Source organism: Chiloscyllium plagiosum, unplaced genomic scaffold (assembly GCF_037043375.1).
Source record: "Chiloscyllium plagiosum isolate Xiang-an unplaced genomic scaffold, Cpla_swu_hap1 HiC_scaffold_34, whole genome shotgun sequence".
NCBI lineage: Eukaryota > Metazoa > Chordata > Chondrichthyes > Orectolobiformes > Hemiscylliidae > Chiloscyllium > Chiloscyllium plagiosum.
The window spans coordinates 7758982-7771980 of record NW_028270172.1 but is presented as its reverse complement, the minus strand read 5'-3'; the positions used below and the strand labels follow the sequence as shown (position 1 = coordinate 7771980).

Below are 12999 nucleotides of genomic sequence, written 5' to 3'. Positions count from 1 at the left end.
AGATTGCACAGTGACTGGGTTTGTCGTACCTTGGATACAACTTGCTTGTAGCCTGCTACAGAGTGGCTTTGGTGATCACATTATATACTGTATAATCACAGGAAACTGATACTTTTCACAAAACGAGTTGATTGTTTTATAAAGGAAATCATTTTTGGCATCATTGACATCATTTTCAATACAAAAATGTTTCCATGTGACAACATCAAAAGTAAAGAATGTAATTAGAGATTTCATGTTGTATTACCTTTGATTGATTTCTGAATGAGCGCACTGTCTCAGAAACCTGTTCTCTGGCCATCACCATTCTCATGAATATACCTTAATGTGACAGTTTATTGTTTTTGAAGCATTAATGTTAGCATTGTTGGTTCTGTGCTAAGAATGTGGTTTACGTAAAGGATTCTCAGATGCCTAAAGCGGTTTTTTACAGCTAACTGAGCACAGGGACCCACATCACAGTACGTTCAAAACACAGAGACAAAAACATATTGAAAGCCAATCAGTGAGTTGAACCCTGGTTAAAATTGGACAAGGGGGTGGTGGAGGAATACAACAATGAGAACCAAAGAGGTGCAGTGACTGTCATCAAGCTATTTGAACATTTGAGGAGAACAGGGTCAAGTTCTTCAGGACACAGGATCACTCCTCAAATCCAGTGCCTACCCCCATCCCTCCAAATGGAACTCCAAAGATAATAGCTATCATCGGGTCTGCAGGATTTGACTTAGCATCACATTAGAGATGGCAACAAACTAGATGGTGAGTAATTGATCTCGTTGCACTCATCAGTCAAAGCAACGGGAATAATACTTCCTTTGTTTGGCAATATACTGCTGACAGCAACAACACACTTTCCTTTTGTATTGATCTTGTTGCTATTTGTTGAAAATAACTAACAATCTGGTGGAATAAGACCATAAGAAATAGGAGCAGAAATTAGGCCATTCGGTCCATCGAGTCTGCTCCACCATTCAATCATGGCTGATAGGTTTTTCAACCCCATTTTCCTGCTTTCTCCCTGTAACCTTTGATCCCCTTGGCAATCAAGAACTTAATAAAAATCTTAGAAGGGTCCGAGCAATTTGGGCTGAAGCAAGATCTGTGGCAGAATCAGATGAGGAGTCGGGTGAGGGCCTCTTGTTGTAGCTTTTCTGCTGTTGCTGGGCCATCTGATGAGTTTCTCACTGAGTAATGGGGAGTTCCTGATGAAAGGGGATTGCTGTTGGTTAAACAGTTTGTCAACACCATATGACACCTCATTAATATGCAGCTTCTTGTCTTACCATACACGCTGGAAGAAGCTGAATTCTCAGAGTTGTCAACACGGAAGTCAGAGTTGGTCCCTGGTGGTTTCAGTCAATGCTGGTTTTTAAAAGATTCCATGTTATTCAGCATCTGAGGGATCCATCAACCTTACATAGCTCTGGTTCATTAATCATTTTGCCAACCCTTCAATCAACATGGCACCTTCCTGATCCATTTGCAAGGTGCTGGAAATGCAGACCTGCATTGCAGGGCTTATCAGCAACTAGTATGACTGTGCAGGGACAGAACAGACCAGGCAACAGCTCACTCACTGTCTTTGCACTCACTCACCTGGATACTAACAGCATCCCTGCCTATCATTGCTGTGTCACTCCACCGCCCCCACTCCAGGCAGACCGCCTCACTGCTCAGCAGTCCTTAGTCGGGGGTGGGACAGAGAGGTGATTGTCATACAGAAAGATGTCTGCTATGTGCTTCCTCTGTGCCTGCAGCTTAGACAGCAAACACACTGCACACATTGTAAGACTGCACTCATCTTTCAAAGTCTTTGGAGAGTCATCCTCATTCCAATCCACAGAGATCCTCATCAGTCATGGGGCCCTAACACAGGGAACCAAGGACAGCCTCTGATACCAGTCCCAAGGATTGGCCACATTCAGGTTGGGGGGATGTTGAGCAGGAGGCTGTGCCTCTGCAGTCTGGGGAGTGGGATATGGTCTGTCCTGTGACTCCGTAGTGGTCAGTTTACGTATGGGATGGGGGTGGGGGAGGTGTGGAGATGGCAGGCTAAAAGAGATAGAGTGATTTCCTGCTCCTCGACTGAGGCTCTCTGCATCAGTCTCTCAAAGGGGTGAGGAGAAAGTGAGGTCTGCAGATGCTGGAGATCAGAGCTGAAAATGTGTTGCTGGAAAAGCGCAGCAGGTCAGGCAGCATCCAGGGAACAGGAGAATCGACGTTTCGGGCAAAAGACCTTCTTCAGGGGTGAGCCAGAGTCAGTCCAAGGGGTCTGTCCACAGAAACAAAGGAGAAAGAAGGGGTGAGCTGGGTTAATGGGAAAGAGAGTCAGGAACCCAATTTTTTCGGATTTGGGTATGCAGGCTGAGGAGAAAGGGAGATAATCATTTAAAGGTGGGACAACTATATCTGTCAGGGTTGGGATATAGTAAAGTGTGGCTGGGTGTGGGTGTGGGGGGAGTGGGTGTCAGGGGGTGTGGGTATCGGGAGGAATGGGTGTCGGGAGGAGTGGATGTCGCGAGGGGAGTGGGTGTCGGGAGGGGAGTGGGTGTCGGGTGTGGGTGTCAGGAGGGGAGTGGGTGCCGGGTGTGGGTGTCAGGAGGTAGTGGGTGTCAGGGGGAGTGGGAGTCGGAAGGAGTGGGTGTCGGGAGGAGTGGGTGTCGGGAGGGGAGTGGGTGTCGGGGAGTGAGTGTGTGTCGGTTGTGGGTTTCGGGAGGTAGTGGTTGTCGGGGGGTGTGGGCATCGGGGGGAGTGGGTGTGGAGGGGAGTGGGTGTCAGGGGGAGTGAGTGTCGGGGGGAGGATGTCGGAGAGGAGTGAGTATCGGAGAGGAGTGGGTGTCGGGGGGTGTGGGTGTCGGGGGTGTGAGTGTCGGAGCGTGTGGGTGTCAGGGGGAGTCGGTGTCAGGGGGAGTCGGTGTCAGGGGGGAGTCGGTGTCGGGGGATTCGATGTCAGGGGGGAGTCGGTGTCGGGGGGTTGTGGGTGTCGAGGGGGTCTGGCTGTCAGGGGGAGTCGGTGTCAGGGGGGAGTCAGTGTCAGGTGGGTGTGGGGGTCAGGGGGAAGTCGTGTCGGGGGGGAGTCGGTGTCAGGGGGAGTCGGTGTCGGGGGGAGTCGGTGTCAGGGGGGTGTCCGTGTCAGGGGAGTCGGTGTCAGGGGGAGTCGGTGTCGGGGGGAGTCGGTGTCAGGGGGGTGTCCGTGTCAGGGGGAGTCGGTGTCGGGGGGAGTCGGTGTCAGGGGGGTGTCCGTGTCAGGGGAGTCGGTGTCAGGGGAGTCGGTGTCAGGGGGGTGTTTGTGTCAGGGGGGTGTCGGTGTCATGGGGGAGTAGGTGTTGGGGGGGTGTTTGTGTCAGGGGGAGTCAGTGTCAGGAGGGAGTCAGTGTCGGGGGGAGTCGGTGTCAGGGGGGTGTGGGTGTCATGGGGGAGTCGGTGTCAGGGGGGAGTCGGTGTCGGGGGGAGTCGGTGTCGGGGGGAGTCGGTGTCAGGGGGGTGTGGGTGTCGGGGGAGTCGGCGTCAGGGGTGTGTCCGTGTCAAGGGGAGTCGGTGTCAGGGGGGAGTCTGTGTCAGGGGGGAGTCGGTGTTGGGGGGGAGTCTGTGTCAGGGGGGAGTCGGTGTCAGGGGGGAGCCGGTGTCAGGGGGGGAGTCGGTGTCGGGGGGGAGTCTGTGTCAGGGGGGAGTCGGTGTCAGGGGGGAGTAGGTGTCAGGGGGGTGTCTGTGTCATGGGGGAGTAGGTGTCAGGGGGGAGTCGGTGTCGGGGGGGAGTCTGTGTCAGGGGGGAGTCGGTGTCAGGGGGGAGTCGGTGTCAGGGGGGAGTCGGTGTCAGGGGGGTGTCTGTGTCGGGGGGGAGTAGGTGTCAGGGGGGTGTCTGTGTCATGGGGGAGTAGGTGTCAGGGGGGAGTCGGTGTCAGGGGGGAGTCGGTGTCAGGGGGGAGTCGGTGTCAGGGGGGAGTCGGTGTCGGTGGGAAGTCAGTGTCGGGGGGGAGTCGGTGTCGGGGGGGATTCGGTGTCGGTGGGGAGTGGGTGTTGGGTGAGTGAACAATGTAGCAGTCCGGATCCGTGAGGGAGGGGCCTTCAGGACATAGTGGTGTGAATCCCTTTAAAGGGAGAGGGCATTGGCCACAACCGATGCACAATACAGGACACTGAACCTGGGATGTCCCTAATCCCTGCTGATGTTAATACATTGGCTCCTTATTTGCTACATCTCTCCCTGTGCAGACATCATTAACCACCTCATTCACACCAGCACTAGGGAAAGAAAAGGGTTGTTCTGGATGAGGTACTATGGTGCCAGTAGATCCCTGTACCCAGCCTGTACTCACCTTGATTCCACAGGCTGGATCAGGCTGTCAACACAGTCATAGAATCAAATAAACCCTCCAGTGTAGATAGAGGCCATTTGACCCATCAATTCTCCACTGATACGCTAAAGAACATCCCACCCAGACCAATTTCCCGATCCTATCCCTGTAACCCTGTATTTAGCCTCGTCAATCGCCCTAACCTGCTGACCAATGAACCACCGCAACGCCCATAAATCCATGGAATTAGATTGTGGGCCCTCCGGGCTCTCTCTGCCCCATTGTGGCTGTCTTCTCATAGAATGAGAAAAAGGGAGAGGTTGTGGGAGGTGAAACTGAGGGGTATAACGGTTTGCGCTGGTGCAGCTGGGGGTAAAGATGGCACATTAGGGGAGAAGGTGTCACAGAGTCCATGCAGGGTTAATCATGTCGAGGTGCCAGGCTCCATGGCACAGCTTCCTCTGTTGGTTCTCCAGGCAAAAGATCCATCTCCTTATCACCCACCACCAGTAGGATCTCCCGGTCGCCAGTGGAAAATAACAATGCCATATTCCTTTTCTCTGCCACGTTCAGATGTGTCTGTCATTGAGCAGGACAGCTTCACAATGCCAGTACTTGTCCAGCTACTGCGGCCTTTTTACATATAGCCCGGGCACCAGGAAAGCTGGTCTTTTGGCAGATATCTGGTGAGTGGCTCCCGGCAGAGTGTGTGGTAAGGTGGGACTAGAATCAGATGACAGGGCGACCAGAGGGGAAGGGTAGGGTAGCTAGTTGATGTGGCAAGTTTTGTGAAATATAGTGAGAAATCCGGTTAGGTATCACAGTGAGAAACCTCACAAACAAAACTTGACTCAACTCTCACTTTGCCAAAAACAAAAGTCGGATTCAGCCTCCAGTCTCTCATTTTTACTGATCCGTCTGCAGCCACTGGCAGTGCAAAGAATGCGGATCCTTTGTAGAAATATGCTTGGTATTCTTCCAAAGATAAAATTGGCAGATTTAATGGCAATTTCTAATCCTGTAAAGTTATTTATCGAGGACAATTAGATGAAATTAACAGTTTATCACAGGTTATATGTTACGGATTGTTTGATCGCTGCATACTTAAAAATGAAATCCAAATTTCCAGGAGCTATGCAGCAGCCTATGAAATAGGAAATGTTTCTTGAAGTCATACCACACACAACAGAGAGCACCATGAAGAGCCCTTGTTCATGTAAACGTGTGCTAATCTGCTCGGTGCTCACATCTACATGTGGCAGAAGTTCAGCACAATGTCAATTTTATAGCATTTGTGTTGTCAGTACTGAAAACCAAACATACAATGTGAGATTAGATTTGGAGAGAGCTCCATTGTGTGCGACCCTGCTGACTGACTGTCAGACTAGCTCCCAGTTTCAAATTTGAGCATGTCAAATACAAACAAACAATCAAGTGGTCCAATTTCTTGACTGGCACAGTCACAGCTTCATCTATCATTAACAGAGAGGCTTTTAATTCGCTCACATAGGTACAGGCACGTGGCACTAATGTGTTGGTGGGTGTGATAATTTCTACAATACCCACGGGGAATCACTAATTCATCTCCCTGTGGAGCTCATTGATTATGAGTTCCCTTGGTAACAGGCAATGGTCACTCAGCTAGAACTCATCACCTGAGCCTTATTTTTCACAAGGTGTGGTGGTGCAGTGGCGGTGTCAGAGTCAGAAGGCCTGTGTTCAGGCTCCACTTGCTCCAGAGGTGTGTAATAACATTCCTGAACAAGTTGATTAAAAATATTTCTTAAAGCAGACCCTGTCCCTTCCCACTTTTGTTAAACACCCCATCTTTCACTTTTGATGGTTGACATTACCCATAATGGGCTTTGCATTGTATATTACTAAACACCTGCAAGGGTTAGTACTGGTGGTGGTTAATAGTTTAAAAACCAAAAATAGTCACAGTGATTTGGTGGTGGTAAAGTTGTTTGGTTGTGTGAGATGTCACCTCTAGGTATAAAAAAACTAAAGCAGACCCCGCTCCATGTTATAGAGTCACAGAGTCATAGAAATGTACAGCACAGAAACAAATGTCTTGGTCCAACCTGTCCATGCCGACCAGATATCCTAAATTAATTCAGTTCCACTAGCCAGCATATGACCCATATCCCTCTAAACCCTTCCTATTCATACACCCATCCAGATGCCTTTTAAATGCTGTATTTGTACCAGCCTCCACCACTTCCTCTGGCAGCACATTCCACATACGCACTACCCTCTGCATGAAAAGGTGCCCCTCAGACCCCTTTTAAATCTTTCCCCTCTCACCTTAAACCCATGCCCTTTAGTTTGGATTCCCCGACTCTGTGAAAAAGACCTGAGGAGAGTCTTAGTGGTACTGTCCCTATCTCTGAGCCAGGAAGCCTCAGTTCAAGTCCGACCTGCTCCAGAGGTGTGTTGTAACATCTCTGAACAGGAGGAGTAGAAAATATCCTAAAGCAGCCCCACGGATGGGTCTGAAAACAGTCTGTCCTGGGCTGGGACGAGCTTATGTATGCCACAAATAAGAATTACGGAATCCCTATCGTGTGGAAACAGGCCATTTGGCCCAATAAGTCCACACCAACCCTCCGAAGAGGATCCCACCCAGACCTTTCCCTGGGACCTGACATTTCCCATGGCTAATACAGCTAACCTATACATTCCTGATTCTAGATTAGAGTGGTGTTGGAAAAGCACAGCAGTTCAGGCAGCATCCAATGAGCAGGAAAATCGACGTTTCGGGCAAAAGCCCTTCATCAGGAATAGATCCTGATACATCCCTGAACACCATGGGTAATGTAGCATGGCCAATCCACCTGACCTGCTTATCTTTGGACTTTGGGAGGAAACCCGCACAGTTATGGGGAGAATGTGCAAACTCCACCCAGACAGTTGCCTGAAGGTGGAATTGAACCTGCGTCCCTAGCACTGTGAGGCAGCAGTGGCTCTATTTTGGTGTTCAACAATGAATGATGTTCCTTTCTAGTTGGGCTTCCTGAATTATTACAGAGGGGAATGCTTGTTTCCATGTCCCTACAAAAACAAAGTTAAAAATCACACAACACTAGGTTATAGTCCAACAGGTTTAATTGGAAGCACACTCCTTCATCAGGTGATTGTGGAGGGCTCGATCGTAACACAGAATTTATAGCAAAAATTTGCATTGAAATTATACATTGAAGAATTGATTGTCTGTTAAGCCTTTCATCTGTTAGAATACATTGATAGTTTCACTTTTTTCATGTGTAAATCACAAAACCCTTTTTTTAAAGTTGCATTCTCGGGTTAACTGTTAACAATGGTGATAGCTAGACAATATGTTAAAGGTGTTAGCCCCCTGTGTTCTCTCAATATGACCTGATGTTTAGATTGATTCTAACCTAAAAAGTGAGATATCAGAGTTTTACATAAATTCATGCAGTTTTTGAGCTCAGAGTTCTACATGAATGTATGTAGTTTTTGAGCAAAGTGCAATTTAACTCTGAAAGTACCAAAAAAATTCACCACACACAATATATATGTGTGCATGTGGGTCTTTGTCTGTCTGTGTGTGTGTCTGTCTGGGGTGGGGGTTGTGAGTGTGAGAAAGTGTGTGTGTGTGTGTGTGTGTGTAGTGAGTGCCGAGTGTCTTAAGTCTGTGAGGGGGTGCTTTTGTGGGAGTCTGTGTGTCTATAAGGGTGTGTGTGGGTGTCTGTGGGCGCGTCTGTGTGTATCTGTGTCCGTGTGTATGTGAGAGTGTGTGTGTGTGTGTAGGAATATCTGTGTGTGTGTGTGTGTGTGTGTGTGTGTGTGTGTGTAGTGGGTGCAGAGTGTGTTAAGTCTGTGAGGGGGTGCATGTGTGAGTGTGTGAGTGTGTGTGTCTATGAGGGTGTGTGCGCATCTGTGTGTACCTGTGTCCGTGTGTATGTGAGAGTGTGTGTGTGTAGGAATATCTGTGTGTGTGTGTGTGTGTAGTGCAATGGTGATCACCTGTAATGTGACATGAACCCAAGGTCCCGGTTGAGGCCCTCCCTATGGGTAGCGAACTTAGCTATCAGCCTCTGCTCGGCCACTTTCCTCTGCTGCCTGTCCTGAAGTCCACCTTGGAGGATGGTCACCCGAAGGTCCGAGGCTGAATGTCCTGGACCACTGAAGTGTTCCCCAACTGGGAGGGAACCCTCCTGTCTGTTGATTGTTGTGCGGTGCCCATTCATCCGTTGTTGTAGCCTTTGCTCAGTTTCCCCAATGTACCATGCCTCCGGGCATCCCTGCCTGCAACGTATAAGATAGACAATGTTGGCTGAGACACATGAGTACCTGCCATGTACACGGTGGGAGGTGTCCCCACGCGTAATAGTGGTATCTGTGTCCACAATCGTGCCTACAGAAACAAGTTATTGACTGATCTCCAAGTCTAGCAGGCCTGTGACTCCAGATCCATAGCAATCCAGTTGTCTCTTACCTGTTTCTGAAATTGCCTTCTGTCACTCAGTTCAAGGGCATTTAGTGATGGACATAACTTCTGGCCCTTCTAATGATACCCACATCCATTAAAGATTCAAAAAACTTCAACAACTTGCCCTTTTTTAGTTTGGAATACTTTCTTAGAGATGATTTGATGGTGATCTGTAGAAAAGTAGAAGGATTAGACAGAATACTAATATCTTGCATGGTGGCTCAGTCGTTAGCACTGCTGCCTCACAGTGCCAGGGACCCAGATTCAAATCCACCCTTGGGCAACTATTTGTATGGAGTTTGCAGTTCTCCCTCTATATGTGTGGGTCTCCTCCCACAGTCAAAAGATGTGCAGGCTAGATGGATTGGGCATGCTAAATTATCCGTAGTGTCTGGGGATGTACAATCTAGTTGGATTAACCATGAGAAATGCAGGGTTACAGGGATGGGATAGACGGTGGGTCTGGGTGGGATGCTGTTCAGAGGGTTGGTGTGGACTTGATGGGCCAAATGGCCTCTTCCATACTGTAGCAATATCTATGATAACTTAATTTTCACAGATTGGGGAGGATCAGGGATCATGTTAAACATAAACATAACATTTACACTTCTATCTCGTAGGACAAGGGCAACAGATACATGGGGACATCACTACCTACAAGTTCCCCTCCAAGCCACTGGCTAGCCTTACTTGTAAATATAACATCAATCCTTCAGTGTCACTGCAGAACTCCCTTCCTTATAACTGGGGAGTGTAGCAACACTGGGGAGTGTAGCAACACAATTTAAACTGCAGTGATTCAAGAAGGCAGTTCATTGCCACCTTATCAAGGACATTTAGCAATGGGCAGCAGACACTGGTCATGCCTACATCCAGTGAATAAATCCAAAAAAAGTTTACTCAGGCCCAACTTTTCGTTCCCAGGTCAGGTGGACAGAGTTAGGAGAAATTCTTTAAAAGCAGAGTTCCAGATTGCCAAGTTGCATTCCAGATTGGAACAACAGACAAGGCAAATAGCAATGGTCTTTTCTATAGAGTGGAGGAGTTCAAACTTAGGGGGCATGTTTAACGGAGTGGAGAAATCTTTAGAAAAGACATGAGGGACAACTGTTTTGCACAGAGTGTGGTTCGTATGTACAATGAAGGGCTAGAGGAAATGGTGGATGAGGGTACAGTTACAATGTTTAAAAGACATTTGGATAAGTACATGATTAGGAAAGGTTTGGAGGGATGTGGGCCCATCGCAGGCAAGTGGGACTAATATATTTCGGAATTATAATAGGAGTTGGGAGGTCATGATGCTGCTGTACAGGAGATTGATTAGGCCACTTTTAGAATATTGCATGCAATTATAGTCTCCTTCCTATCGGAAGCATGATTCGGTCCTATCGTAAGGATCTTGTGAACCTTGAAAGGGTTCAGAAAAGATTTATAAGGATGTTGCCAGGGTTGGAGGATTTGAGCTTTGGGGAAAGCTGAATCATACAATCCCTACAGTGTGGAAACAGGCCCTTCAGCCAAACACATCCACACCGACCCTCCAAAGAGCAACCCATCCAGACCCACTCCCACCCTATTACTCTACACCTACCCCCGACTAATGTATCCAACCTACACATCCCTGAACACCATGGGCAATTTAGCATGGCCAATCTACCTAACCTACACATCTTTGAATTGTGGGAGGAAACCAGAGCATCCAGAGGAAACCCTGGAGAATGTGCAAACTTCACACAGTCGACCGAGGCTGGAATCAAACCTGAGTCCCTGGTGCTGTGAGACAGCAGTGCTAACCACTGAGCCACTGTGCTGAATAGACTGGGACTGTTTTCCCTGAAGTGTTGGAGGCTGAGGGGTAACCTTATAGAGGTTTATAAAATCATGAGGGGTATGGATAAGATGAATAGACAAGATCTTTTCCCTGGGGTGGGGGAGTCCAGAACTAGAGGGCATATATTTAGGGTGAGAGGGGAAAGATATAAAAGGGACCAAAGAGGCAACTTTTCACGCAGAGGGTGGTACGTGCATGGAATGAGCTGCCACAGGAAGTATTGGAGGTTGGTACAATTACCGCATTTAAAAGGCATCTGGATGGGTATATGAAGGGTTTAGAGGGAGATAGGCCAAGTGCTGGCAAATGGGTTGGGATACCTGGTCCGCATGGACGAGTTGGACTGAAGGGTCTGTTTCTGTGCTGTGAGAGTCTATAAATGAGCGATGGTGGGATGGTCAAGCTGGATTGGGAGTTGGAGCAAGAAACCTTGGGAACAGCTGGAAGGCTACCAGTTCCTGAGTCAGGCTGAGTGGAAGACCTTCTTGTGGATTCCAGCACTGTTGTCAAAGTTGAGCAGTGCCAATCCTGCAATGGTGCTATCTGAACAGGCCCTCTCAAATAGCTAACAGTTTTTTAAATGTCTATATTTTATCCAACAGTATTTGCTGACAACTTTGCCACGATTCCAGAGCCTGTCATGTTTGTTTTCAGTGGAAGCAGCTGGTCATTTGATTGGTTAAGCTCCTCCAGGAACCGTGCACACATCAACCTTAGTGCACCCCTGTGGAAATGTGAAATGCTGGGTTTGGGAGTGGCACTGAGGGTTTGCAAGTTTATCTGGCAATGAAGATACCCTCCATGGTGGCAAAAATCAGGGTGCAGGTTGAGGAATACATTACTTAGAAAATAAAGGTAAAGTCACCATAATCCCCAAGAACCATGTTTCCATTAGACAGAGAGAGGTGACTGGTGGTGATATTAACTCGAGGGTCACCAGTCCTGCATGGTGACATTAGTTGAGGCAGGAATCGAGTCCATGATGTTGGTTTTGCTCTGCATCGCAAACCAGCCATCTCAGCCACCTGAAGAACCCCCCATCGAGAGTACTGACATTGTGGAATGTACTGAGTGCTGGCCAGGCCTTTATGCGGTGACCCCAGTAGTCACATGTCAGCGTTCCACAAGGGAGTTGGACCTCGTGCAGAACAGAGCATGGTCTCTCTCTGATCTTGTCACCATGTTGTTTGGAACAGTAAACACTGGTTAACAGGAAATCCAAGGTCTGGCCTGAGCTTGTATGAAGAATCAAAGAAGAACTTTAGAGCACTGTCCGACAATCAGATTCCTAGCAAATGTTGTTGGTCCTTTGAAACTGGAGGACTCTTGCACGAAGTAGTCTAATTTGCAGTGTCTGTTATCTTTGCAGGAAATCCCAGCCATTAATTGAATTGTTAGTTTGAAGGCACTAAAATGATCTAGTCATGCCTTTCTAGGATGGCAATTACAGCCAAAAGAAAGAACTGCGGATGCTGTAAATCAGAAACCAAAAGAGAAATTGCTGGAAAAGCTCGGCAGGTCTGGCAGCATCAGTGGAGAGAAATCAGAGTTAACATTTCAGGTTCAGTGACCCGTCCTCAGATCTGATGGTAGCTGGGAAGATGTTGGTCTTAATGCAGAAGATAGGATGCAGGGAGAGGATAAGGAGTAAATGATAGGTGGGAATGGAGCCCAAAAGAGAGAGAAGAGTAGTTGGACAGACAAAGGAGTCTGGTGGTGCTGGAAAAGCACAGCAGGTCAGGCAGCATCCGAGGAGCAGGAAAATCAACGTTCCAGGCAAAAGCCCTTCATCAGGCGTGACAAAGGAGTAGATAATGCTCTGGCCAGGAGGGCAAAGAGCTGTTAATGGGGACTGTTAGTGGCTAACAATAGGTAGTGTGTAATAGCAGACTATGTATAACAAGGCCTGGCATGTGGGGACTGGATAAGGACATGGGAGAGCTCAAGCCCTAAAGCTGTTGAACTCAATATTGAGTCCAGAAGGCTGCAGGGTCTCCAGCCATTGTTCCTCTTATGGTGAGGTTGAAAGATCTTCCATAAGTTTCCTACCTGTATAATTTTACACTTGTAAATCTATTTTAAAAATGGATCTAACAAGGATAGAGAAACCGCTCAGTGAGCGAATCAGTATAAGTTGAGGAATGAAATTGTTGCCCCTTTTATTCACAGTTTAAACAAATTCTCTTTCAACTCAAAATATTCGGTGAGACTATTGTCATTTATCACAATCGGTAACTGCACTTGCAACATTGCAAATACAGCTTCAGGCGTTCAACTGCACTCACACTGAATCTCTGTAATATGCTTCAACAGCATAAAGCAAGTCTACAAGAATATGAACACAGGTAAGGAGCCAAATGGTGAACACGTTTCACTTGTCCACCTTTTTGCTTTTAATCAGTGTGTGACAGCCC

The 12999-nt window shown here is 48.0% G+C and overlaps 1 long non-coding RNA gene across 1 annotated transcript in view; it reads right to left on the bottom strand.

The window, feature by feature from the left end:
- Positions 1 to 7423: 7423 nt before the first annotated feature.
- LOC148141117 (uncharacterized) overlaps positions 7424 to 12999 on the bottom strand; it is a 38132-nt gene continuing 32556 nt past the window's right edge. Inside the window, exon 3 of the long non-coding RNA XR_015752773.1 lies at positions 7424 to 8570. This is a non-coding gene — a long non-coding RNA (uncharacterized LOC148141117). The remainder of the gene's footprint in view (positions 8571 to 12999) is intronic.